Source organism: Macaca nemestrina, chromosome 4, assembly GCF_043159975.1.
Source record: "Macaca nemestrina isolate mMacNem1 chromosome 4, mMacNem.hap1, whole genome shotgun sequence".
NCBI classification, from domain to species: domain Eukaryota; kingdom Metazoa; phylum Chordata; class Mammalia; order Primates; family Cercopithecidae; genus Macaca; species Macaca nemestrina.
In genome coordinates this window covers 90,048,753-90,073,188 of record NC_092128.1, presented here as the reverse complement: position 1 = coordinate 90,073,188, position 24,436 = coordinate 90,048,753, and the positions used below count along the sequence as shown (strand labels likewise).

General features: G+C 35.8%; 1 protein-coding gene across 10 annotated transcripts in view; it reads left to right on the top strand.

Annotated features, from left to right (window-relative positions):
- Positions 1-24,436, top strand: part of LOC139362811 (small ribosomal subunit protein eS17-like) — a 227,386-nt gene that overhangs the window by 22,849 nt on the left and 180,101 nt on the right. Inside the window, exons 4-5 of one of the 10 annotated variants that reach the window (XR_011622221.1) lie at positions 2,468-2,527; positions 2,747-2,946. The exons of 7 other annotated variants lie outside the window; for them this stretch is intronic. The gene's annotated coding sequence lies outside the window, so the exon portion shown is untranslated. Of the gene's footprint in view, positions 1-2,467; positions 2,528-2,746; positions 2,947-5,169; positions 6,379-24,436 lie in introns of those variants that run through there. 2 more of the 10 variants (XR_011622220.1, XR_011622222.1) reach the window with 2 other exon arrangements.

Below are 24,436 nucleotides of genomic sequence, written 5' to 3'. Positions count from 1 at the left end.
TTTAAAAATTGCATAGAACACAGTTCAAAATGTCATTTGCCCCAGTTTAAAAAAATTGAGAAGTTAATTTTGTCTACTATTTTCATATAATACATAATGTAAAACACATATATGATGTTTGTATTTATTTTTATTTATTTATTTATTTTATTTTTATATAATACCTTGTATTAGGAATGGAAGAAGAAATTTATTAGAAGCCTAAGACATAGATCACTAGATGAAAGCATTTACAATACATTTAAGAAAATAAAGGCAATATCCATTAAGGGTCATTGTGACATTTGTCAAATGGGAAATTTTAAGGTTTGTTATGAATTGGATTTAAGGTAGGAAAGAAAAGGATTCAGCTGTCAAACGTGGAGTAGTTTTCTAGAGTGAAATGTGTGCAATAAAAAACAGGAGGTTTGAAGTTGCACCCCACAGGTGGAAGGGAGAGAAGCCAGACAGAGTAGTCATTACAGTGGAAGTTGGGTCAAGTTACCAATTAAGAGAAGTTGAAATAAAACCTGAGTGGGAAGTAGTAGTTTTCTAATTATAAATATCCTTGTTTAGGATATATTATAGAGGGTAATGCAACCAAACAGAGATGAAGTGGTGTATGATTGGTGTGGCTTATATGATCATCTCATTTTTAAATGAATGGTCTCGTGCTAATGTTAAGTTTGAGAATCAGAAAAAAAAGTGGGGACGATACTTAATTTCCAGTTTGAGGGAGAAAATGTAAATGATGCTGAAACTATTACCATGAGATTTTTTATATGGCACTGGTGACAAATAGATTAGAAAATTAACATTTTGCAAAGGAAGGAACCCTTTAATGAAAGGACTGCAGTTTAAAACCAATTACCTATGAGTTGGTAGTGCTTACATGCCCCTCTCTCTCTCTCTCTCTCTCTATATATATATATATATATATATATATATAAAATTTCATTTAAAATATCCCATTGAGCTATATAATATTTAATATACACACATACATATATTGACATATATATGTATATGCATACATATATACTGTGTGTATATGTATGTGTATATATAATATATATTATATATCTTAATAGGTTATTTTAAATGAGATACTAATACAGGTAGCTAGATTACAGTAGAATAAAGAAAACACAATCCCATGATGAGGCAGGATCCTGCAAAACATCAACCTTTGCTCATTTATGCCTCTGGAAACAGAGAGTTGGTTTCCCTAATCCCTGTTTTTCCCACCCTATCTAATCATGCTCTAAGCATAAGAGTACTATAAGGTCAATCCCAAGAGAATGGTACTTGCAAGACCCACTTCAGAGCTGCATGAAGGAGCTGGCATGGTGAGCTGGTTCCAGAGAATACAGACTTCGCTGAAAGGGTCTATCTGAAAGTTGGCTGACATGTGGCAAATGAACTTCTGAGAGAAGCAAGACAGTGCTGACAAAATTAATTAGATGCTAATATGTTTGATTTTCCTTCTCCCTCCCTCTCTCCTCCCTCCTTCCCTCCCTCCCTCCTTCCTTCTTCCTTCCTTCCTTTCCTCCTTCCTTCTTTCCTTCCTTCCTTCCTTCCTCCCTTCCTTCCTCCTTCTTACCTTTCTTTCTTCCTTTAAAATTTCTTTTTTCCTCTATCCATCCCTCCCTCTCTCTCCCTCCCTCCCTTTGTTCCACTTCTAATAGGGGAAGTACCTTTAACTACCAATAAATTATCAAGAAAAAATTTGAAACTGCTGACATTGAAAATTACCAGATTCTCCCCTGAGCCTTCCGTATACTTGAACTGAACTGACGAACAATTTCCCCATGATCAAATTAGACAAAAGGATTAAGACCACTGTCATTACAGTTTTTCCCTTCTGTTTAATTTTAACATACCTTCTACACAAATGAGATGAGGTGAAGAGAGCATTTGTTTTCACTACCGTGTAACTAACTGAAGTTCTAAGTATTCCCTTGCATTTTTGTCTGCCTCACAGATGTTTAGGCCAAGGACAGCAGAGTGGATCTGTGATGTTCACAATATCCATGAAGGCACAAATACACTGTAGCACCAATGATCTTTCAAATCACAAATGCACTGTAGTATCAATGAGATCTAAAAACCTAAATGTGTGAAACTTAATTTATCCACCCCAGAAGGATTAAGAGTAGAGTTTAGTCTGCCGGGATGCAAGACTCTGATTCCACAGAGTCTAGGTACTAAAGACCTGTGCTGAACTCTCCCTCCAGATACAATTATGCAAGTTGTTCATGGGGGAAAAAAAAAGTTATCATAAGAGTCACACATTTTTAATCATTATTCTCTTTTGTGGATGTATAATTTTCTGGGTAAAAATGCTCTAGTTTGTCTGAAATTTCCTTCTTTGGTATTTCACCATTCTTTAAAAAGACCTGGATAAATAGTGGATTCACTCCCTTAGAACTAAGATTCTATTTTTTAATTATAAAATACTTAAAGGTTTAACATTTTTATTTTGAAGCTGAAATTTGTATTGCCATTGTATCTCACCTCTTCCAGGCTCAACTATTTCCTCTCCAAGGTAAGTCCCCTTGAAAGTTACTGCAGTCTTTTCTCGTTACTAGACTATTTTAACTTTAAAAAAGAATTTAAGCATTTTAAGAGAGAATGTGGGGAAAAAATAACTCACAAACTATTAACCTGAAACATTTACTCCAAAGGAGCCTTCTCTCTTATATTCAGTGAATTCTGTATGTGTATGTGTCTTTCCCCAATTTAATTCTAATTTCATAACTCCAAGGTCCATCTGTGATGTCACTGTTTCTCCCATGACACCAGGAACAATATCCAGCATGTGATAGTCCTCAAGAAATATTATTGATTCCCTCAAATCCAGAAAATTGCTTATCATTTATAAGTTGACTTCAGTTTTACTAAACTAAATAACTTTCATGGGATGTGAAAAAATAAACTTAAAAAACATGGGATACGTGAGACTGGAATTTTATTGTTGATTTTGCAAGTAAAAGATAAGCAGATAAAACCGCGCAATTAACTGAGAGGAAACATTGTCATAAGCCTTCTGTAGGTGCAAGTAACTGTCGATTGCTGTTATAAATGGAAGAAAACAAAAGAGTAAATAACCCAAGCTGGCAAATCTTCCTAGGAAAGCTTGTATTTTCAATCAAGCAATTGTGTTTTTACACTGACATTTGACTAAGATGGAATCTGCTGTGCTGGGGATCCTCTCCAAGGGAAATAATAATGTCCTACTGTAAAGACACCACACAGGAGGCTCAATAAAGTTGTTCAATGTCTTCAACCTTTTTCCTTCTTCACATTCCACCCCATGCTGGGCATATATCATTATGGAACAAATTCACATAAAATTTTCCCTCTTTCACTTGGCCCCCAGAGGATTGCAAGTAGTTCAGTTTTCAAGTTTCAAAAAACTTTCAGTAAAAGCTAAGGCAGAAATGACAACAAAAATGTCACTCAAACACATAATATACAGTCAATAATTTTTGCTTGAGGAGTCACTAGCAAATATAATCGCTAGTTATGAGTGTAATGCGTCTATTTCTCCCAGATAATATGAGATTTTCATGTGTGTCCTAGACTTGGATGTTCACTGGAATGAAAGCATTTTTTCCCCCAGAATCTTTTTTGGAAAGCTCATTTCACAATCCTATGCCAAATATATTTTTTTCAATGTCTTAAAGGTTTTACTTATTATCACTGGAGTTAATCACAGAAGCTGCAAGTAATTAAAAATAGTTTTCACAATAAAATTAAACTATACTCCAAAATTTCTCGACAGCCTCTGAAACACAACAAAAAAAATCTATTCATTTTAATGTTCTTATAAAAATAGAAATTAAATTAGTCCCATGGAAATATGAACAAATTTTAAACAACCCCCATGACCCATGTTGATCTGTGTAACAAACCTGCACATCCTGCACATGTAACTCTGAACTTCAAAGTAAAAAATAGAAATATGAACAGATTTTAAACAACACCCCCATGACACATGTTGATCTATGTAACAAACCTGCACATCCTGCACATTGTAACTCTGAACTTCAAAGTAAAAAAAGAAATATGAACAAATTTTAAATTAGATATTTCAACCTGTGCTATTTAGACCAGTATGTTGAAGACAAATGCTATGAGATACAAATGATAAAAATTAGGCTACCTTCTCTTTGAATCAATAGACAGTGCAAATACCAAGAAGGTACAGGAAAAGTCTGTTCATTTCTTTTCTGTACACTCCAAACCTAGAACAGTGTTGAATGAATTTTAGAAGTATTTATTAGACGAATGAATGAATATTCCACAGACACATCAATAGGTTTTTCACAGAGAGGCAGAGATGACATGAAGGAAGTTAAAAAATCTAAAGACCTTATCTCAATATTAAATATTCTCTCAGTTACTAAAGCCGATCTGGAACCTTGAACTAATATGCATTTGAGAGTCTGTGTGTGTCTGTGTGTGTGTGTGTATAAATGACATCAGTCAAGCTGATTGTGACCCAATCACAACTTCTCACCCTTGTTTTACAAGCAGAGAACAGAGATGATTTATTGCTGAATATATTGTTCTCTTTATAAAATTTGTATGTATAGGTTGAGTATGTCTTATCTGAAATGGCTAGGACCGAAAGTGTTTCAGATTTTAAAAAATTTTTAATTGTAGGTTATTTGCAAATGCATAATGAGATACCTTGGGGATAGGATCCAAGTCTAAACACAAAATTTATTTATTTATTTATGTTTTATATACATCTTATGCCCATAGCCTGTAGGTAATTTTATTCAATAGTCTTAATAATTTTGTGCATGAAACCAAGTTTGTGAACATTAAACCCTCAGAAACAAAGGTGTGACTATCTCAGCCACCCATGAGGCAATCTGTGGTTATTTGGCATCACCATCATTCCTGACTCTGAATTTGTCTGCTACCTATAAGCAATCATTTTCTTATACTTATTCACACATAAGTACTCAACAGCAAAAAATATGACATACTATTAATACCATGATAAAAGCAATGTGTTCAGAATAATGAAGCAGCCCAGTAGCATGACCAGAATACCTGTATCATTTGTCAAAAAACAGCAACAACAAACAATGGCAGGCTTTCAGTCCCACCTACAGTGCTGTGCTTTGATGAAAAGGTTGCTGTGCACTGTATTTTTTTTTTTTTTTTTTTTAGGTGAGAAGAAACATCAGAAGCAGTTGAGGGACCAGGAAGTGGGTCCTGCAGGGATGAGGAAGCATCCTGCTGGATGGCTTTTTAAAATGTTTCCTCCAGAGTCATCTGTCTCATTAACAATGGTTTTGTTTTAGAGAGCTCTTTGATTTTATGAACTTACAAAATTTATTTTTCTGTTACGAATGCACACTGCTCTAGTCCTTCAAAAAGCCCACTACCACACATTTTCACCATGCCATTTATAGACTCTTTTTCTACAGTTAACAATGTCATTTTCATTGTCACTGTTATCAAATCACCTTGATTCAGAACCATCCCCTGGCTATTTCGCCATCTGTTAAGGAATTAACAACTGGAGCTTGATTATTGATGTTAAAAACTTCTTCAATATTGACTTCTGCCAGCTTACTGATGGACTTCAAAGGTACTTTTTTTTGCATATGTATGGAGGTCAGACATTATTTCTTTCTCATTTGACATATGAAATCCTTCAACATCTCCACCTTTTTCATCATCATCACTGGATACAGTTTCAAGCCAGAGATTCTGCCAGGCATGCATAACCGTGTCTTTAGTCACTGTGTTCCAAGCATTCACACCAGTATACACAGCACCTTTCATGCTAAACTTTTTTGAAAACCTTCCACATGCTCACCTCTGTTCACTGCTACTAGCAGGCTGTTTGAGAAGCTGTTTTTATATTTACTCTTCACCAATCTAAGAATACCTTGGTCACATTGTTGAATTAATACAGGATTGAACAAATTTGGAGGAAAGTACATGGGATAAACATTATTTTTGATGAGAATTTCAGCTGGAGGATGAGTAGAAAAGTTGTCAAGGAATAGGAAATCCTTGCAGTTGTCATCCAGTCCAGCTTCCTTGCAGTAAACACAAGCCACTAGTATAAACTGTTTGTGAAACCCACCAGAAAAATGGTCTCTGGTGATCCATACCTTTGGGTTAGCATAATAATGGGCTGGTAAGACATTCTCTCCTTGAGAACAGCAAGGGTGCAAAGGTCTGTCTGTCACAGCCAGTTTACATTCTTGAGTGCCTACTGCATTAACACATCTCAGCACAATTATTTTGTCCGTGGCATCCTCCGTTTCTATAAGGGCTGTCTCACCTGTTGTAGTCAGTGTCTTGCTGGGGCAATAAAGCCAAAAGCATGATATAGTCAGTGTCTTTCTGGGGTAATAAAGCCAAAATCATGATGTTTCATCAGCATTATATGTTCATTATATGTTCTGGTGTCGTATTTTCATCAGCAATGGCTTTGGCACACTCATCAACGAATTTCTCTACTGTTTTATGATGAGCAGCTGCTTTATATCTAATATCTTTAAAATTTTAGTGTCATGGCTTTAAAAAAAATCCTGCAACCAGTCTGTTGAATATTCACAGTCCCCTTCAATTTTCAGTTTATCGTGATAGATCTTTTCTTGTTTTACCATCAGCATACAAGTAAGTGGATGTGTTCACTGCAACACTTAGGGTTTACTCTTTCAATACATGATTGAGATATTCATTTTAGCTTTATGTAGTGCTTCTCTATCTTTCACTAACTTCTGTTCATCACTTTCAGAAGAACTTAACGGTGTATCCTTCTGTTTCTTCAGGTTGTATACGGGAGTCAGTCCAACACCATAATCTTCTGTAAGACATTTCACACTACACCATTGTCCAGTTTCTTCAACAGTGTGATCTTCTGTGCCGTAGATCAACATAAGTTCTTCCTCTTCTTCATATTCCTGTTAGCCATTGGGGTATATGCACACCTTTTTGACATTTTTAACAATATATTTACACCATAGAGCAGAGAATAAGCAAAAAGTACAGTGAGTAGCGCCTGTAGGTCTTGGCCCCATGTGGGGCGTGATGAAGACCCTGCTGTTGGCTTATCCAGCCTGCACACGTGCCATTTTATTACGCTTTATGGGTGTGCTTGCATGGAGGAATCTGGGTGTGTGGGAAGCAGATCTATCACAGCTGAAGCGGGCTGGGAGGGTCTTTTTTCCCTTGGGGATGCTGAATAAATTGTGTGTTGTGTGCCTGCATTTAAATATGACCCAGCACATGAGGTATAGTGTGAAAATTTTCACTTCTTGTATCATGTCAACACTCAAAAAGTTTCAGATTTTGGAGCATCTCAGATTTCAGATTTTTGGATGATTCAGATTTTGGATGAGAAATGCTCAACCTGTAATGCTGTAATATGGACCATCTTACAAAATAAACAAGAAAACAAAAAATTCCCCAGACCCTAAATATCCCCTACAGAAACTTCTCCATTGCTGTTTTCCTTTCTAAAGAAACTCCTGCCTGCTTAAAATACTACCTATATTCACTCTCTCCAGTTTCTCACCTCTCATTCTTTATTCCACCAACTCCAGTTGGGTGCTCATCTCCACTCATTATGGAAACTGTTCCTTTAAAGATTTCCATGGGTGTTCTTGCCAAAGCAACTGATCAATGTTCGATATTCATTTTAATTGATCTCTCTGCAGCACTGAACATGGAAGATCATCCCCTTCTTCTTGGACGCTTTGTGCTCCAAGGGTTCACGGTCCCTAATTTTTCTCCTTCCTCAATGGCCAAGTCATTGCAGTCTCCTTTGCTGGCTCCTTCTCATTAGAGATGCCTGTGTAACATTCAAGTGGATATGCCCAGGTAGATAATCCAGTCCTCTGTCTCATTCACATGAGTTCACCACATTGGCTATTTTGCTCATCTTTGAATTGGCCAATTTCGTTCTGGCCTAAGAACTTGTTTATTTGCTGTCCTCTCTGCTTAAAACATTTTTCTACCAAGTAGCTACATGACTCATTCCCTTACTTCATACATATCTCTACTTAAATATCACTGTGGAGAGGTCTGCTTTGATGTAGCCCTTTTCTTCATGGTCACTGCAAGGACCCTGCTTCATTTTCTTTATAGCATGCTATTAATAATGGCATGTCACATAGTTATTCATCTCTTTGTTTATTGTCTCTCTACTAGAATATAAGACCTATGAAGTCAGAAACTCCATTTATTTCATTCACCACCACTATGTTGGTATCAGAAACGATGTGTGGCATACTGTGGAGCTCCCTAAATGTGTGTTGAATGAATACATAAAAAAGAATAGCATCACATTTAAGATGTGGTGTCAGTATATTCCATGTTTTGATATGCCACTAACCGACCTTGATATACATATTCAATATAAATGTTTCGACATCTACAATCTACCTTGGAAATATTCCAAGCAAGGTACTGTTTATATGTATGTGTGTGCACACACTTATAAGTTTGGAGGAGGGGATATAGTTCCACATTGTATCCTTCAAGGAACTTACAGTTTCTATGTACACAATTTAATTACAACACGAGGCAATATGTGGTAGATGTATTTGTTCACTTATTCAACAAATATTTGTTGAATATCTCCAAAGAGCCTACACTAAGAAAGGCAACAAAAAGTGGGAAGAAACAAAAGAGCAAAGAAGAGAAATGGTAGGAAAGAGGTGGCAGTATTTTAGATAAGTTAAGACTTATGCAAGCAGCGAGTTGAAATTAAGAGAGTTCATAATGGACATGACACAAAGGAGATTGTAGTGCATTAAAAATACAGTAAGGAGTAAAAATGAACTGAGTGATGTTTCTAAACAAAAGCACCTGAAAAAGTATAGGTGGTGAAATACCCCATGTAAAGAAGCATTTGCTTCAGTCACTCCCTAGGGAAGGAAGATATTTTTGTTCAGACTACATAGTATGTAGCAAAGATGTTAACTCCAGAAAATTTATTTCAGGCATGAGGGTAAAAAAGCCAAACACTAGGGAAAATACATTCCAGACTACGACAATCAGATCAAATCATATCATTTTATGAAATACTATGTGGGAGCATCCCCATATCTTTTTATCCTAGATTTTTTTTAGGACCCAACTAGTCAAGTTTTCATATAGAATTATTGTCCTGTTTTGAATTTGTAATGGTAGATATTACAGAATTGTCAAAAGAGGTTAACTTCAATTTTTGGCCATTTACATTCTTAACACATTTTAAGAATCACTCCACATGAATATCTGACTTTGATTTTGAAAAGCTTTTCACTTTGAGAAAAGTGTTAGGTATCTTAGAAAACCACGTAATTTATTTGTGACTGATGAGAAATACAGTGCTCAGTATTTTTTTTCACTGGGAATGTTTGTTTGTTTGTTTGAGTGCTAAATAAAGTTTCATAAAATGGTTGCCCTATGGGTCTGGGATAATGTCTACTGCTTAATTGTTTCTGAATATTTTAGATTAATTATCAGTCTTTATATATAAATATGCAGACAATTATCAAGACAAAAGTTTTTTTCAGAACCAGCTAAAACATTTTATAAAATTAAGGAAGCTATGTATACTTTATTCAAATACTTTATTCAAAAAAATCTCTCAAAGATTGTTCAACTGGGGCTTTGGTTCTTCTTAATTCACCTGAGCATTGATTTGTTTGCCTTCAGTCGCTATGAATTCCAGAATCCTAATATTATCTTAGAACAAACTTTTGTAGTTAATATTCACTAACTATATAAAAAGAAGGACAGCACCTCTGCAGTGGGGAAGGATTAGGAAGACCTGGACTTAACAGACACAGAAAGTGGGCTCAGAAGCAGAACACCTATAAATTCACATTTTATTAGCCTGGTTCACATCCTGCTGGACTCCTCTCTCACTCCACAAGAGAAAATTCCTGTTTACATCTATAATCTCCTTGGGACCATGGAGGAGTATGAATTGTGCTCTATGGAAAGAACCAAAGTCATATTTGGGAATAATAAGCTTAATATGACCTATGAGGGCTGTACATTTCCTAATCTAAATTCCTCTTAAGAGATTTACCATCCTCCATCCAATGAACTTAAACAGGAACCTCCTGTGAGCATCAGTTACTATAATATTCTACAGTTAATAAACCAACAAAACTGACAATGGAGTATGGCTTAAATTCTTATTTAAGAATAAAGATAGACCAGCATGGCTAGAGCATGAAGGTATCTCTATACTCTCAATGTAACTGGGTCTCTGAAACTTAGATATAGAGTGTTTTTAAAATATGTTTTTGTTAAATAAGCAAATACTTCTATTCATACGAATTCTATTTCATAGGAGACTGAAATTAAACAACTCGGGAAAGTAATCTAATTAGAGGAAGCATAGAATGTAAAAATCAGTGTACTTGTCAAAATATTCTATCCAAGCTCTTATCAGAAATAAAGACTCTGTCTTAGACTGAGTTAGAAAAAATATGTGGTCCTTAAAGATGTAGATGGTAAAATTCAAATAAAATATAAATATGTCATCCAACTTTATCTTTCATTGTTTAAATTCTTGTTTCAGGTAAATTGTTTTCTTTGAGCCACCCTATAGAGAAAAGGAAAGCCCAGAGAACAGCAAACCACAGGGTGCTAGGTTAGGGGCAAGAATCCAAAGACAGTTCAAGGGATTTTCTGGGGCTGATTTTGAAACACTCTTCTAGAAATGGTGAGCAGTCACCTTACAGGGTTAATTTACACTATTATGGTACATTTGTTATGACTCTTGTTATGACACTGGGGGTTAGAGTTTTTACTCCTCCAATCTCTCCTAGCTCTTATTATACTTATTTCATTAATAACCACATAGACTGCCTTGTTCTCAAAAGTATTTGTAGTTGCTTATAAAAATTCACATAGTAAAATAAAACTTTTTAAATGAGGGAAAATCAGGACACAGAGAAAATGAAGTTCATATTTTATGAAGATGCCAGAGAGTAAGAACTCAGAAATAAATGTGTATATTTCTGCAAAAGAATTAAAGATGGATCATAAATTCAGCTCTGACTCCCCTATCAGACAAAATAAATTGAGAAATATGATCAGTTATAAATTATCATTGTGCGTAAGATAAAAATAATACCAACTGTTCCAGAGAAACACACATTTTGCTACACTGAAGTCTACACAAAACTCTCCCACGGTTCATCAAAGAAGGGACACTGAGGAATTTTTGGGGAGCGTCATCCTCAATAATAAACCTGCAATACATAGAGAGCTCCATAGAGCTGTTTCTCACTGTGCCTGCCCCACCTTATTCACCGACTTCATGCCAAAGCACAATTTAATATACAGAGTTCGGAAGGACTGCCAAAACCACACAATCTAAGCATGCAGCTTTCTGATTGCCTAACTTCATTCAGGGATACATTCTTACGCTGTTTAGCAGACTAGATGGATCAGGATGCATATACTTCAGGCTATTTTTTTGGTATTCATTTTCAAAAAACGAGCTTTAACGAGAGTTGGATCACCAAGGCTACATTCTATGGCAATACCCTCAAGTTTAGGCACTGCAACAGCTGATCCTGATTGACAATTTATCCAATCCAAACTTCCAAAATCACCTCTGTCAGAACGTTACAGGATTCTAGTCTGAATCATTTCCCACTCTAACTCTACAAAAAAGGTTACCAAGGCAATATCTTTATGTAGGGCCAAGATTACTTTAGAAAACAGTTCTGGCTGTGCTACAAGATATACATTATAACATAATATACATGACACCAAAATTGAAACTCTTCAAAAGTGGAGATCTTTGTCAATTTTCTTTACTGCTACTAGAAATAATGTCTGGCTATGGTTAATATTCAACCAGAATTTGTTTAATTACTGAATGAATGAATGCACAATGAGTGATATGAAAGTAGTGCAAATCGTTACCCCACAAAATGGCAGTTCTTAGCATTTTCAAGAACAAGAACCCCTTTTCAAAGTAAAAAATCATAACAATAACTTTGCTAACCCCACATATTTAGAGTTATTCTTTCTTGACAAAATTGGTTAGGAAAATTATAATGAACAAAGCTCCTAAAAATCAATGGTGATTAATGATTGGATTTATATCTTATTTATATGCATACATTTACATTTAATAAATGCAGTAAGTAACATCTTGTTGTATATAGATAATGCTTGATGTATATTTGGATTTATGGATGCATTATATTAACTCAGATATCCCCCAAGGGTACATTATCCATAGGTTGGGAAGCACTAGATAAAACCTTTGCCTTTATTATGTTGACGTTGAAATTGGTCTCAAAGGATATTTCAAATTGCTCACCAAAGCTATAGAAAATGGTGTGGTTAAGTGCATGTTTTGTGAACTCTGCAGTCCTACATTTGAATCATGGCTCCACTGTGTTCTAGCTAAATGGCCTTAAGAAATACACTTCACTTCTCTGAAGTATCTGAAAAGAACATAATTATACCCACATTAAGAAAGTATTGTGGCTGAGTGCAGCTGCTCACGTCTGTAATCCCAGCACTTTAGGAAGCCAAGGTGGCCTGATCACTTGAGGTCAGGAGATCGAGACAAGCCTGGACAACATGACGAAAACCCGTCTCTACTAAAAATACAAAAATTAGCCAGGCATGGTGGTGGGCGCCTGTAATCCCAGCTACTTGGGAGGCTGAGGCAGGAGAATCACTTGAACCCGGGAGGTGGAGGTTGCAGTGACCCAAGATTGCACCACGGCCCTCCAGCCTGGGTGACAGAGCAAGAGCCTGTCTCAAAAAAAAAAAAAAAGAAAAGAAAAGAAAAAAAAGGAAAGAAAGTATTGTAAGGACAAGTGAAACAATATATGCAAAGGGTTTCACACATGGTAAGAGCTCTGCAAAGTGCTCCCTTTTTTCCAAGAGAAACTAGATGTATAACAAAAATTAATTCATAGAATGCTCTTAGTTCCTTGCAATATATTCATTTCACTAGCACAAAGAGGCCTACAAACACTGCATTTGAAAGGATTGCCTGATCTGCCAGGGACCTCCGCTTGCCCCTCACTCTTGCAATGTCATTATGATAGAGATTCTAAACAATTTCAATATCTAGATTAGATATAGCTCATGAAGCTCATCCTATAAGTAGTGCCCTGAACTCAGGGGTGAAAAGCAAAGGAAGAATCAATAAAAGATGCCAGTGCTTTTTTATGTTGCTGTCACATTTCTCCACAAATATTATATACTCAATGAGCTAATTTCATACCAGGCTAAAAGGGCAAATAGTAGCCCTAACAGTTCCCTGGTGAAACATTGACAATCAATATGATACTAATGAATGAATATTGCTTTAATATTTTTTTACTCAATATTTTGTTTCAGTTTATCCAAAAGAAAATCTCAATAATCAACATGCCTTTAGTGTGTTTGTAACAGGGACTCAGGGATCCCTTTCATCTCCTTTTCTCCCAGCACCAGACAATAGTCTCTTTATTGTAGTTATTACTGACATTAATGCAAATATTTCTGACAAGTGGAAAATCTTCTTGTAATTAAATTTCTGTTATACTTTAATGTTTGTTCCCTAAAGAAAGTTCCTGTTAACAGATTTCAAGCTGTGATAATAATATTTTCTTCCTATGTTATCAAAAGTTGTAATCTGTTTTCTTTCCTGGACAGCACTCAAAGTAGCTTTAAGATTTTTTTTTTAACCGGAAATGGTACTTTTTTTCGAAGTTTGCATGAATTGTTCTTAAATATCAACTTAGAGTTTCAACAGAATGAAGGAGAGCATTAGGAAACCTAGTATAATAACTTGATTTAGAAGATAAAGTCTCAGCAAAGGTCACAGTCTAAAAACTACTGACTTTTTTAGAGGTGGATGGGGAAGTAGGAAAGAGATACATTAACGGAAGGGAATGTACATGTACTTTTAGACTCATAGTCTTTGATAAATAAGTTACTACTTTTGAATATCATATAAATCAACTCTGAAAATACTTTCATTGATTTCAACTCCTCCTTTTCTTCAGTTTTGACTAATTTACATGTGAATAGTCTATCTTAACATAAATATACAATGACTAGTAATATTTACAACAATAAAATTTCAGCTTCGCCAGATAATTACCTTTGAGCCAACTATGCATGCTACCAGATTTCTTCATGAATAAGACTGAGTTCAACACAGCTAAAATTCAGCTTTTTAAACTCTCTTATTTGATGTTATCATGTACCTATTTTGAGCTTTTTATTTTTTTTTCTTTGAGACCAAGTGTTGCTCTGTTGCATAGGCTGCAGTGCAATGGCACGATCTCGGCTCACTGCAACTGCCTCCTGGGTTCAAGTGATTCTCCTTCCTCAGCCTCCTAAGTAGCTGGGATTACAGGCACCCACCACCATGCCCAGCTAATTTTTGTGTTTTTAGTAGAGATAGTGGGGGCGTCTCACCATGTTGGTCAGGCTGGTCTCGAACTCCTGACCTCAGATGATCCACCTGCCTCAGGCTTCCAAAGTGCTGGGATTGCAGGCATGAACCACTGCACCCAGCCCTATTTTGAACTTTTTAAGATTACTTTTAACTTTTTAAAAAACTGGAGCCCCTTAAATAAAACAAATCCTTTTTTAAATGTTCCAATTGAATAACTGATTTAAAAAAATAGGATTATAGTATATAAAACATTAATAAAAAAAAACTGTTGTCCCCTCTATATTAATCAATACTTATGATACATAGATGTGATAATAAAAAGTGCTGCCAAAACAATGAAACCTACAGCAGCTTCATAAATGCTAGCCTTCATCTAGTATCACTAAACAAGCCAAATACTCATTTCTCAGGATATATCAAATTGACAAGCGCTCACAGCCACAGGAATGGCAATGGGCACACTCTGGTCCCAAACAAAACCGGAGGGGACAGGTAATCATTAATTGAGTTGGAGTAAGGAGAGTCCCCAGAAACTGTGGTTTTTGTTTAACAACTGAAAAGAATGGCGTCAGGGAAATTAAGCGATGTAACCAAGGTATCAGGGTAGTTTGACATTACGCAAGAACAAGAATTTAAAGCTGTTGACTTCTCATCCAATAGTCTTTATCCCAGGTTCCTCCTCAATAGAGATCTCATGCTAGAAAATTTTTATTCATAGAAGTTTTACAGCCTTGTGAATGGAGAATCCATATTGCCCAGATGGAAATCAAATTTTAGTTTTTAAAAAAATATGTTGGAAAGTCTTCTTCCTCCTACATCTGTAAAACTAAATCATGGCTCCTGCAGAGATAAGCTATCAACTGACTAAGGACATCAGGAAAATGTATCTCTAGAACATTTCATGAAAGGAGGATTTATTGCTTATCACAAGCCAAGCCACTTACATAGCCAAGTAGTAGAATAGTTCAGAGACTTCTCATTTTCATTAATAGATAAAGTTATACAACTTGTTCTCATTTCAAAGATGAAGTGCCTATTTGTAATAGTTAAACAAATAAAAATAACCATGGAATAGACTCCGAGGTTCCACAGTCTTAAAATGGACCTGTTTGAGTTATTAATATTTTAGGCAACAGATGTTTCCTTCAGTGAAAACAGAGCATTAGCAGCATTGGAGGTTCTTGATCAAGGTAAAAATGAAGCAGGAATTGGCACAGACTTTGTCATAAATATTTGACAAATTAATTTTGCTACCATTATTATGAAGTAATTGATTTTTCAAGAAAATGTTTCCATGTGCTCACCACTAAAATCTTGCTCTGCTAGTACTAATTCTAGGCATTTGGTTATTCTCTTTTGAAAACAATAATGTAAATTCCCCATCTACTAATGCCATCACAGAGATGCTGAAGCAGCTAAAGATAGACTTCAGTGTGCACCAACCAGTTAATCACAATCAGAAGTCCCAACTCCCAAGTTATCAAACTGAACAATCGTCTAAACCCAAAGGCTTGTTTCTGGTGCCGTATACTTCCTCCCTAGAACTCTAAAGGAATTATTACCAGGGCAAGGAGATCATACTCAGCAGTATTCAGCACCCTTCAATCTGGTGAAGAACTCACTCTTATTGAAATCCTTTCTCTCTTACCTGTCCTGCACACACACACACACACGCACACACGCACGCACACACACACACACACTCCCTCATTGTTAGCCTTCAGCAAATTGGGAAATGTGATGGACAACTGGTATTGAGGAATATTCAATGGCAGAAAATTAATCTCTCAGTGGCAGAACTAACCAAAATTGTAGGCCATAAGCACCATAGTTTCATGCCAGTATACATGAAAATTATCTTGTTTCCTGAGAATTCTGTTTTACAACCACTTGGAGCTCAAGATTTTCAATTACAGTCCCACCATTTACAACGTACCTTCGTTCTAGTTACTTGTCTTCAAATCTCTTTTTTAATCTTAAAATGGGGATAAAAATATTTTCTATCTTTATAAGGTTATTATATGTGCAAAAATGAGATTGTGTGTGTGTGTGTGTGTGTGTGTGTGTGTATGGCTTAGCCCAGTGTTCAATAAGTGTTACCTATTCACATTGTATCCCTTTAAAAAAATCCAACAATATTAATATTATTGTATTTGAGAACACATGTACAGATCAGGTCCCCCTCCACACACACACACACACACACACACACACACACACACAAAATAAATAAATAAAAGCTTTGTGGCTATTGGCAACATACTTCTTAAAATGCATGTTCTTTATATGATAGATGTTATTAGGAGTGCATAGTATTAAATGTGCATGATATTAAATGTGCAGTTACATGCACAAATCTTGTTACAAAATGAATTTCCAAAAACATGAAATATAACTAAGAGTAAGAGAGTAAGGGAACATGAGAATATGAGAAACATGGTTAATATATGAAGAGAATGGACAGCAATAGGTAATATAATAGAAATTTGCCCAGGCATAAATAAAAATATACTTGGGAAAAGATATGGCTATGGCACTATACTATGGGATTTCATAAAGCAACTTATATTATTTCTCTCACCACTGTTAACTAGCATATTTATTAGTTGATGCAAAAGTAATTGCTGTCTTTACCATTAAAAGTAATGGCCAGGCCGGGCGCAGTGGTTCATGCCCGTAATCCCAGCACTTTGGGAGGCCAATGGATCATGGGGTCAGGAGACCGAGACCATCCTGGCTAACATGGTGAAATCCCATCTCTATTAAAAATACAAAAATTAACTGGGCGTGGTGACATGCACCTGTAGTCCCAGCTACTCAGGAGGCTGAGGCAGGAGAATTGCTTGAACCTGAGAGGCGGAGGCTGCAGTGAGCCGAGATCATGCTACTGCACTCCAGCCTGGGCAACAGAGCCAAACTCCGTCTAAAAAAAAAAAAGTAATGGCCAAAATGGCAATTACTTTTGTACAAACCTATATGAAATCTAATATCAAAATGATCATATAATTTTCTTGAGAAAATCCCTATTCTTAAATCTCTATTCTTAAATTATCTCTCTCCTCTTCTCTTTCTCTCCCTCCCCCTCCATCTCCCTCTCCCTGTTCTCCTTTTAAAACTGAGTCCTAAAATCTAGAGTTGACTGCTGATACATAAATGTTGAAGGTAGTTATTAAACTCTTAGGAAGCATATTGGCTTTACAATATCAACCGATATAATGTTGGAGGGTCCAACCGACCACATGATGACTAGGCATTAAACAGATCTTTTATTATAACATTGTATATTTTTTCAAAATTGAGCTAAAAGACATGAAAATTTTATATAGTGAGGGTTTCTATTAAATAAAGGCTGAGGTGATGAAATAAAGAAAAAAGATTTTTTCCGTGTCATTTTTGATCTAAATTAACATGAAAAAATGATAATATATATGAATCACTTTAACCAAATTCTTTATGTTACCTAACAGAACGTAACATTGGAGATGTTTAGGGAAAATTCATCTTTTCATCATGTACCTCCTTCTTTAATGCTTGTTTAGGCTTTGACCAATCAGGATAACTTAAGGACATCTCAAAATAGAGATACTGTCCCTTGATCTTTTGCTGCCCAAACTCTCCTTTTATTTACTTATTTTGAGTGAAGGGTTTGGAGAAAAGGACTAATCATTGCTAATGAATTTGGTGCTGGTGAAAAATGCCAGATGGGCAGTCACGAGGACTGAAGTTCTTTTATTAAGAGGCTAAACCAGAACATTTTCCCCCATTCTTTGCTTTCAGATGCAACCTGGAGTGCTGGGCTATCTGGCATTTCCAGACCTATACGATCTCTCCTTCATTAATCAGCATTTTCACATTTCATCAGGCATCATTTCTGATAGACATATTCTAGCTACATGGAAATGACCATTTCTCATTCTCATTTCTCAGACAGCTTTTACAAAAATAGGAGTTTCAAATTAGCAATATATTTTGGGATATGTTATATAGTATTTTAGGAAGATGAACTTAGAAAAAAAGTTATTCATATAATGGTGTTTTGTTCTTTCAGGCATCTAATTGAGAAAAGGTTTATGCCAAACAAATACTTTTGTATGTGTTAGGCCAACATACCCATGTTAGAACATTCCTGACTTAAAAAAAAAATCATATTAACTCATGACGGTGTTCTCAACTAGTATGCCAAGGGCAATCTTCAATTAAAGTGAAATAGCAATGGAGATGCTGTAATAAATTTTTTGATAATGATTATTTCTTCAGAATAAGTATCATTTCAATTGTGCCTATAAAGCACTAGTCACCAATATTGTGAAAGACAATTTTTATTTTCAAAAAATCTAAGACTCCAAGGATTAGATGACTTAGCTGAGGTCACCCAGATTACTAAGAGAAAGGAATATCATAAGCCCTAAATTTGTATGAACATTAACTCACTATGTCATAGTGTTTCCCTGCTGTCAAATCTCCATCTCCAGAACAGACCACTAGTCTCATGCGCTCAGCTACTTCTGAGAATTTTCAATTTACTGTCACTACGTTCAAAATGGAATTTTAGTATCCACTCACTAACCAGCTCCCATTCTGTTATTTGTACCTCTGTACAAATGCCTTTTGGAGTCACATTTAATTTTTCTATCATTTACAGCCATAGTATTCAGGTATTTAAGCTCCTATTTTTTCCTTCAAAATTCCTTTTGATTTTCAACGATAACAGGACTTTTTAAAATATATATACTAATATAAGAAAAAAGTTAAAATTCAATACCTCTTTGAATACCATTATATGTAGAACAAATAAGTTCTGGTGTTCTATTATGCCGCTGGGTGACTATAGTTAATAATAATGTATATTTCAAAATAGCTAAAAGAGAAGATTTGGAATGTTCTCACCACAAGGAAATGATAAATGTTTGAGGTGACTGATAGTACATTTCTTTTCCAAGTCATTCTGCAGAACTTCATCCAGTTGATCTATAACAAAGCTTTTTAAGAAAGTTCTTACCTTAAAAACCTTCAGCAAGTTGTTCTAAGTCTAAAACACTGCTGGGAAAATAAAGCTCTCTGTAATCTTGGCTTACTTTCTGTCTTCAGTATCACTTCTCTAAAATGAGCACATCACTCTGGCTAGCCATGACATAGTTTTCCTTCCATAATTTGTTTATGTCTGACAAGCTGTTGCCACTTTTCTTTAAATAATACCTTTCTGTTGAACATTCATTTAACATGCCAGTTCCTTTATAAACCCATCTCCAAGCCTCACTTTCTGCTTCCTTCATGTCTTGGATTGAAAGTGTCTATTTAAATACTCATTTACTTAACTCTACCTTATGGTATTCTCTTTGTACTTTTTGTATATGTTTTCTTGAGAGCAAAACCAGATCTTAATTGCCCTTCTCTTGGTTGTACAACAGCATCCAGGAAGCAGAAAAGGATTAATAAACTCTGGTTGATTTATTGATTAGGATTGATGCTGCCTTCTAGAGCAGACATTTATTTTAAAACATAAAGTTGTGACTTTTAAAATATTTTATAGGCCGGGCACGGTGGCTCACGCCTGTAATCCCAACACTTTGGGAGGCCAAGGCAGGCAGATCACGAGGTCACGAGACAGAGACCATCCTGGCTAACACAGTGAAACCCTGTCTCTACTAAAACTACAAAAAATTAGCCAGGCATGGTGGTGGATGCCTGTAGTCCCAGCTACTCGGGAGGCTGAGGCAGGAGAATGGTGTGAACCTGGGAGGCGGAGGTTGCAGTGAGCCGAGATTGCACCACTGCCCTCTAGTCTGGACGACAGAGCGAGACTCCGTCTCAAAAAAAAAAAAAAAAAAAAAAAAAAATTTACGAACTTTCTCTAAATTCAAATATTAGCATATCAGAAAGGTTTTAAAACACCAAGGATTGGATAAAGGGTGAGCTCCTAATCCACATAGGTTAGGTTTTAGAGGTATGAACAGTTCAATAATTTAATACACAAACTAGATTCAAAAAATTATAATTATATTTTAATTATATATCTTTAGTGAAACAGAACCTCAGTAATTTAGCTCATGTTTGCCTGTTGCTTAAACAAAACCTGAAATCATATCATTTAGTAATCCCAAAATCATCGACTCTTGGTAAACTTATGCTACCATTTGAAGTCATTGTTAAAAATACTCACTGCATCATAATGGTGAGCTCTCTTTTTATATATTTAATTCTACTAAGGTTATTAAACTCCATGTTAGAAAATTTAAACATATATTGCCAAATATTAGCACTTCAGGTATTTCCAGCAAAGTTTACAAAACTGGAAGAAAAAAACCAAGCATATGAAAATAAAAAAACATGAAAAATGAGCAAAACAACTCTATAATTTCACAAATGTTACAGAAAGCACCAACGCTTTGTAGTTAATTATCTGATTCTATATTCTGGATCACAGAAATTATAATGGAATAATAAAATAATATAAAGCAATAAAATAAAAGGGAGGAAAATTTCTAACATTTATTATAAGCAGATAGTTCAAATTTAATTCTATGGTTAATAAGTACATACCTTGGACAAGCTAACACCTCTGAATTTCCAGTTTCTTCATCTGAAAAATGATTCAATAATTCTTATCTGTAATTATAATGAGAATTAAGTGTGACAATATATGTGAAGTGTCTAGAACAATAAGCAGATGCACATGAGTCATTTACTTATTTTCTTTACCAGCTCCACGGAATTCTGAATAATGAATGACCTAGAACTGGGGTCAACTTTTACTGTTCTGTCTTCCCTTTCAGATATTTTTTGTTCACTTGCCTGATCTCATTGTTCAACTCCAGAAGCATGAATATCATTTCTAAGTGGGAAGAACATGGCCTCTGTTTCCAAGTTGTCTATCAACTGCATACATTGACTTCCTTGCTTAATGTTTGGGTTCTTCACCCACTCTGTCTTGGATCCTGACCAGCTCTGGGTTCCTCAGGCCTCAGTGCTTACCTTTCCTGTTACTTCAAACTCTTATGTATATGTATGGATGTTGTTTGTTCGTTTTCCCTTCAGTGTGATAATGCATCTGCCTACAGCCTCTGCTGAATCCCTTGGAACTAGAATCCAACTTGACTTTTATCCGTCCAGTGCTATCAGTTTTTATAATCATCACTGCAACATACCACTTGTTTAAGTGATAAATGTCCCAGAAGCTGGGGTCTCATCATCCCCAGGACAGCTAAGTGAGGTCTATATCCAAGTGAGTGAAAAATGCTAGTGTCTAAGAAGCTCTATACAATCAATTCAATATAATTTAGAGCTTGTTTGTCTCTTATCTCCCATGGCATGGCTGAGGGGATTAACAAGAGAAATGAGAGTGATCAGAGTTTTTAGATATCCAGGAGCTTATCTCTTAGTGGAATCATCATTGTGATTTCTATCCTGCTTAAAAAATCCAGTCACTACCGTATTGGTAACATTGCTTTAATGACTAGAAGTAGGTAAAAGAATCCAAACCAGATCACAGTGAATACTAGATTAACCTAGGGAGATTTTATAAGATGCTTCCCTCTACCCCAAACAATTAAATCAGAATCGGCTGGGATACAATGCCCTGAAAGAAGTTGAACACACACATTTGCTTCCTGAGACTTCTGTGCATGGCCACCTCTCTGGCTTCTAACTGAGCAGGCTAGGGTTTCAGGTTCTTAGTATATTAATAGGTTTAAAAGTTCCCAAGCAATACAATTGTATTTGCACATTTTCTCAGCTAGCAGGAAAATTTCTTGGCAATGGCTGCAGCAGATGCCAGGAAAACATATAAAGTAAAACTTTACAAATTTCATTGACTTTTATTTCCAGAAAACATGACCCAAGAAAATGCATTTTGGAAGATTAATTTTTATCTATAGTTTGTTGTCTTTGATGATAAAACCTTATCTGAGAATTGCTGTGAAGCTTTTGTGAGTTCCTCTGACCATTTTGAAACATCAGTAAAGTAGAAAATGAAAGCACTTATTTACCAGAGTGATAAAGCATACAAGATTTACATGTAGTCTCGACACAGTTTTTCTTTAAACAACCTGGTTTCTTCAAGGCGCAATTTAAGGATCTGATATCAGTTCATGTTGCTTAAGTTGTGTTTACAATGAGATTTAGTTTCCTTTCTTAAGTACTTTAAACTTAGTAGGTTCAAGGATGCTCAGTGAGTCCAGACACTCAATAAATGCTTTTTGATGATGGTAATGCTGAAGTTGCAACATGAGTGTTCTTGTATTTACTTACACTGAATGTCTTACTAAAGTTCAGACTGGCCTGGCGCGGTGGCTCATGTCTGTAATCCCAGTACTTTGGGAGGCTGAGGCGGGCAGTTCATGAGGTCAGGAGATCAAGACCATCCTGGCCAACATGATGAAACCCCATCTCTACTAAAAATACAAAAATTAGCCGGGCATGGTGGTACAAGCCTGTAGTCCAGCTACTCAGGAGGCTGAGGCAGGAGAATTGCTTGAACCCGGGAGGCAGAGGCTGCAGTGAGCCGACATCTTGCCACTGCACTGCAGCCTGGGTGACAGAACGAGACTCCGTCTCAAAAAAATAAAAATAAATACATAAATACATAAAGTTCAGACTACAAGTTGTCTTATTCGGTTATTTTTTATCTTAAGGTTATAGAATGTCATTGTTCCTTAAGGTTATATAATGTCAGTGTATTAGTCCACTGCTTCCGTGTCTTCATTTTCTTAGTGCAGAATCCAAAAACACAAAAAAGGAAATAATGGCTGTGTTTTCTTAAAACAAGCTGGGATCTTCTATCCATAAGACAGGTAATACAGAAAAACTTCAACATGCTGTTTTGATGCTGTTATTTTTCTCTAGTACCTCCACATTTTTTTTTCTTTTGCCTCCTTTCCCTGATCCTGAATACTGCTCTTCAGGCAGTGTTCCCACAGGTAATGCTGTGAAGTAGGGGTTCAGGGTCAGGGGCCAGTGGGCTTGCTTTCATGTGTGTAGCTCTAACTGTAACCCAATGCATCTCTTTCCCCTGAGCAAAGCATTTGTCTTCTCAGCATGAACTGCTACATGCAGAGCAGGAGAGGATCCTGCAGACTGTTTGAGGATCAACATTTGGAGAGTTAAGACTCACACGAGGTTTAATTGTATTACAGTTGATGAGAAAATAAATATTGAACCATTGCTAGCACCTCATCATGCTTTGAAAATTTAAAATTCCTGATTGGCCTAAGTACCAAGAAGTCGGTCTCTAACATCTGAGTTGACTAGAGACTGCATGCTGAAAGAGTCATGCATAGCTAGTTGTTGCAGTGGCTTCTCTATAAAACAAAGAATAGCCAAAAACAGTACACAGACCCCTTCCAATCAAAGAGACTGAACTTTAAAAGCTCACTTTACTGCCTGATTCTGAAGTTTTTATTTTCTTTGCCAGACAGGTTCAAAAAGAATGTCTGTTTTCATTTCATCAAGCTTAATCCATACATAACATCCTTTCCCACTATTTACTAGACTATAGCTATCAAATGAAGATATGATGTCTGTGTTTGGGTTAGTTACTTTAAATTCTAATGACCATGATGTAATCACTGTAATCAAGAAAAGCTTGTCTGTCTTTAGATTTAGGTCCTTTGCCATTGGCCTGGCACACTTTTGAGCCTTTTCATTGAGCTAACCACAATTTTGCCTAATTTGTAATTATCGGTGAGCTTGCTTTACACAATCTGTGGTCCTAAATTAAAGCTTATTGCATTGTGTGTGTTTTTGTGTGTGTGTGTGTGTGTGTGTGTGTGTGGTAATTGTTGTTCTGGCAAAACCATTAACAAATATTTAGATAAGAAAGCTTTATCAGCAGTGTATTTTTTTACTATACTAATGTGTTTGTGCATTTGAGTGTTTCTTTCTAATTATGCATTTTTTGGTAATTATATCTAAAGTGCAGATTCTCCTTTGCTCAAGCAAATGTTTAAAGAAACTTTAAAGTTTAAAAACATTTAAGTTGAAAAAAGATGAAAATCGTAATGAGTATACACGTGAATATAAAATGTTCTTTCAATCTTTATTTCTTTGTGT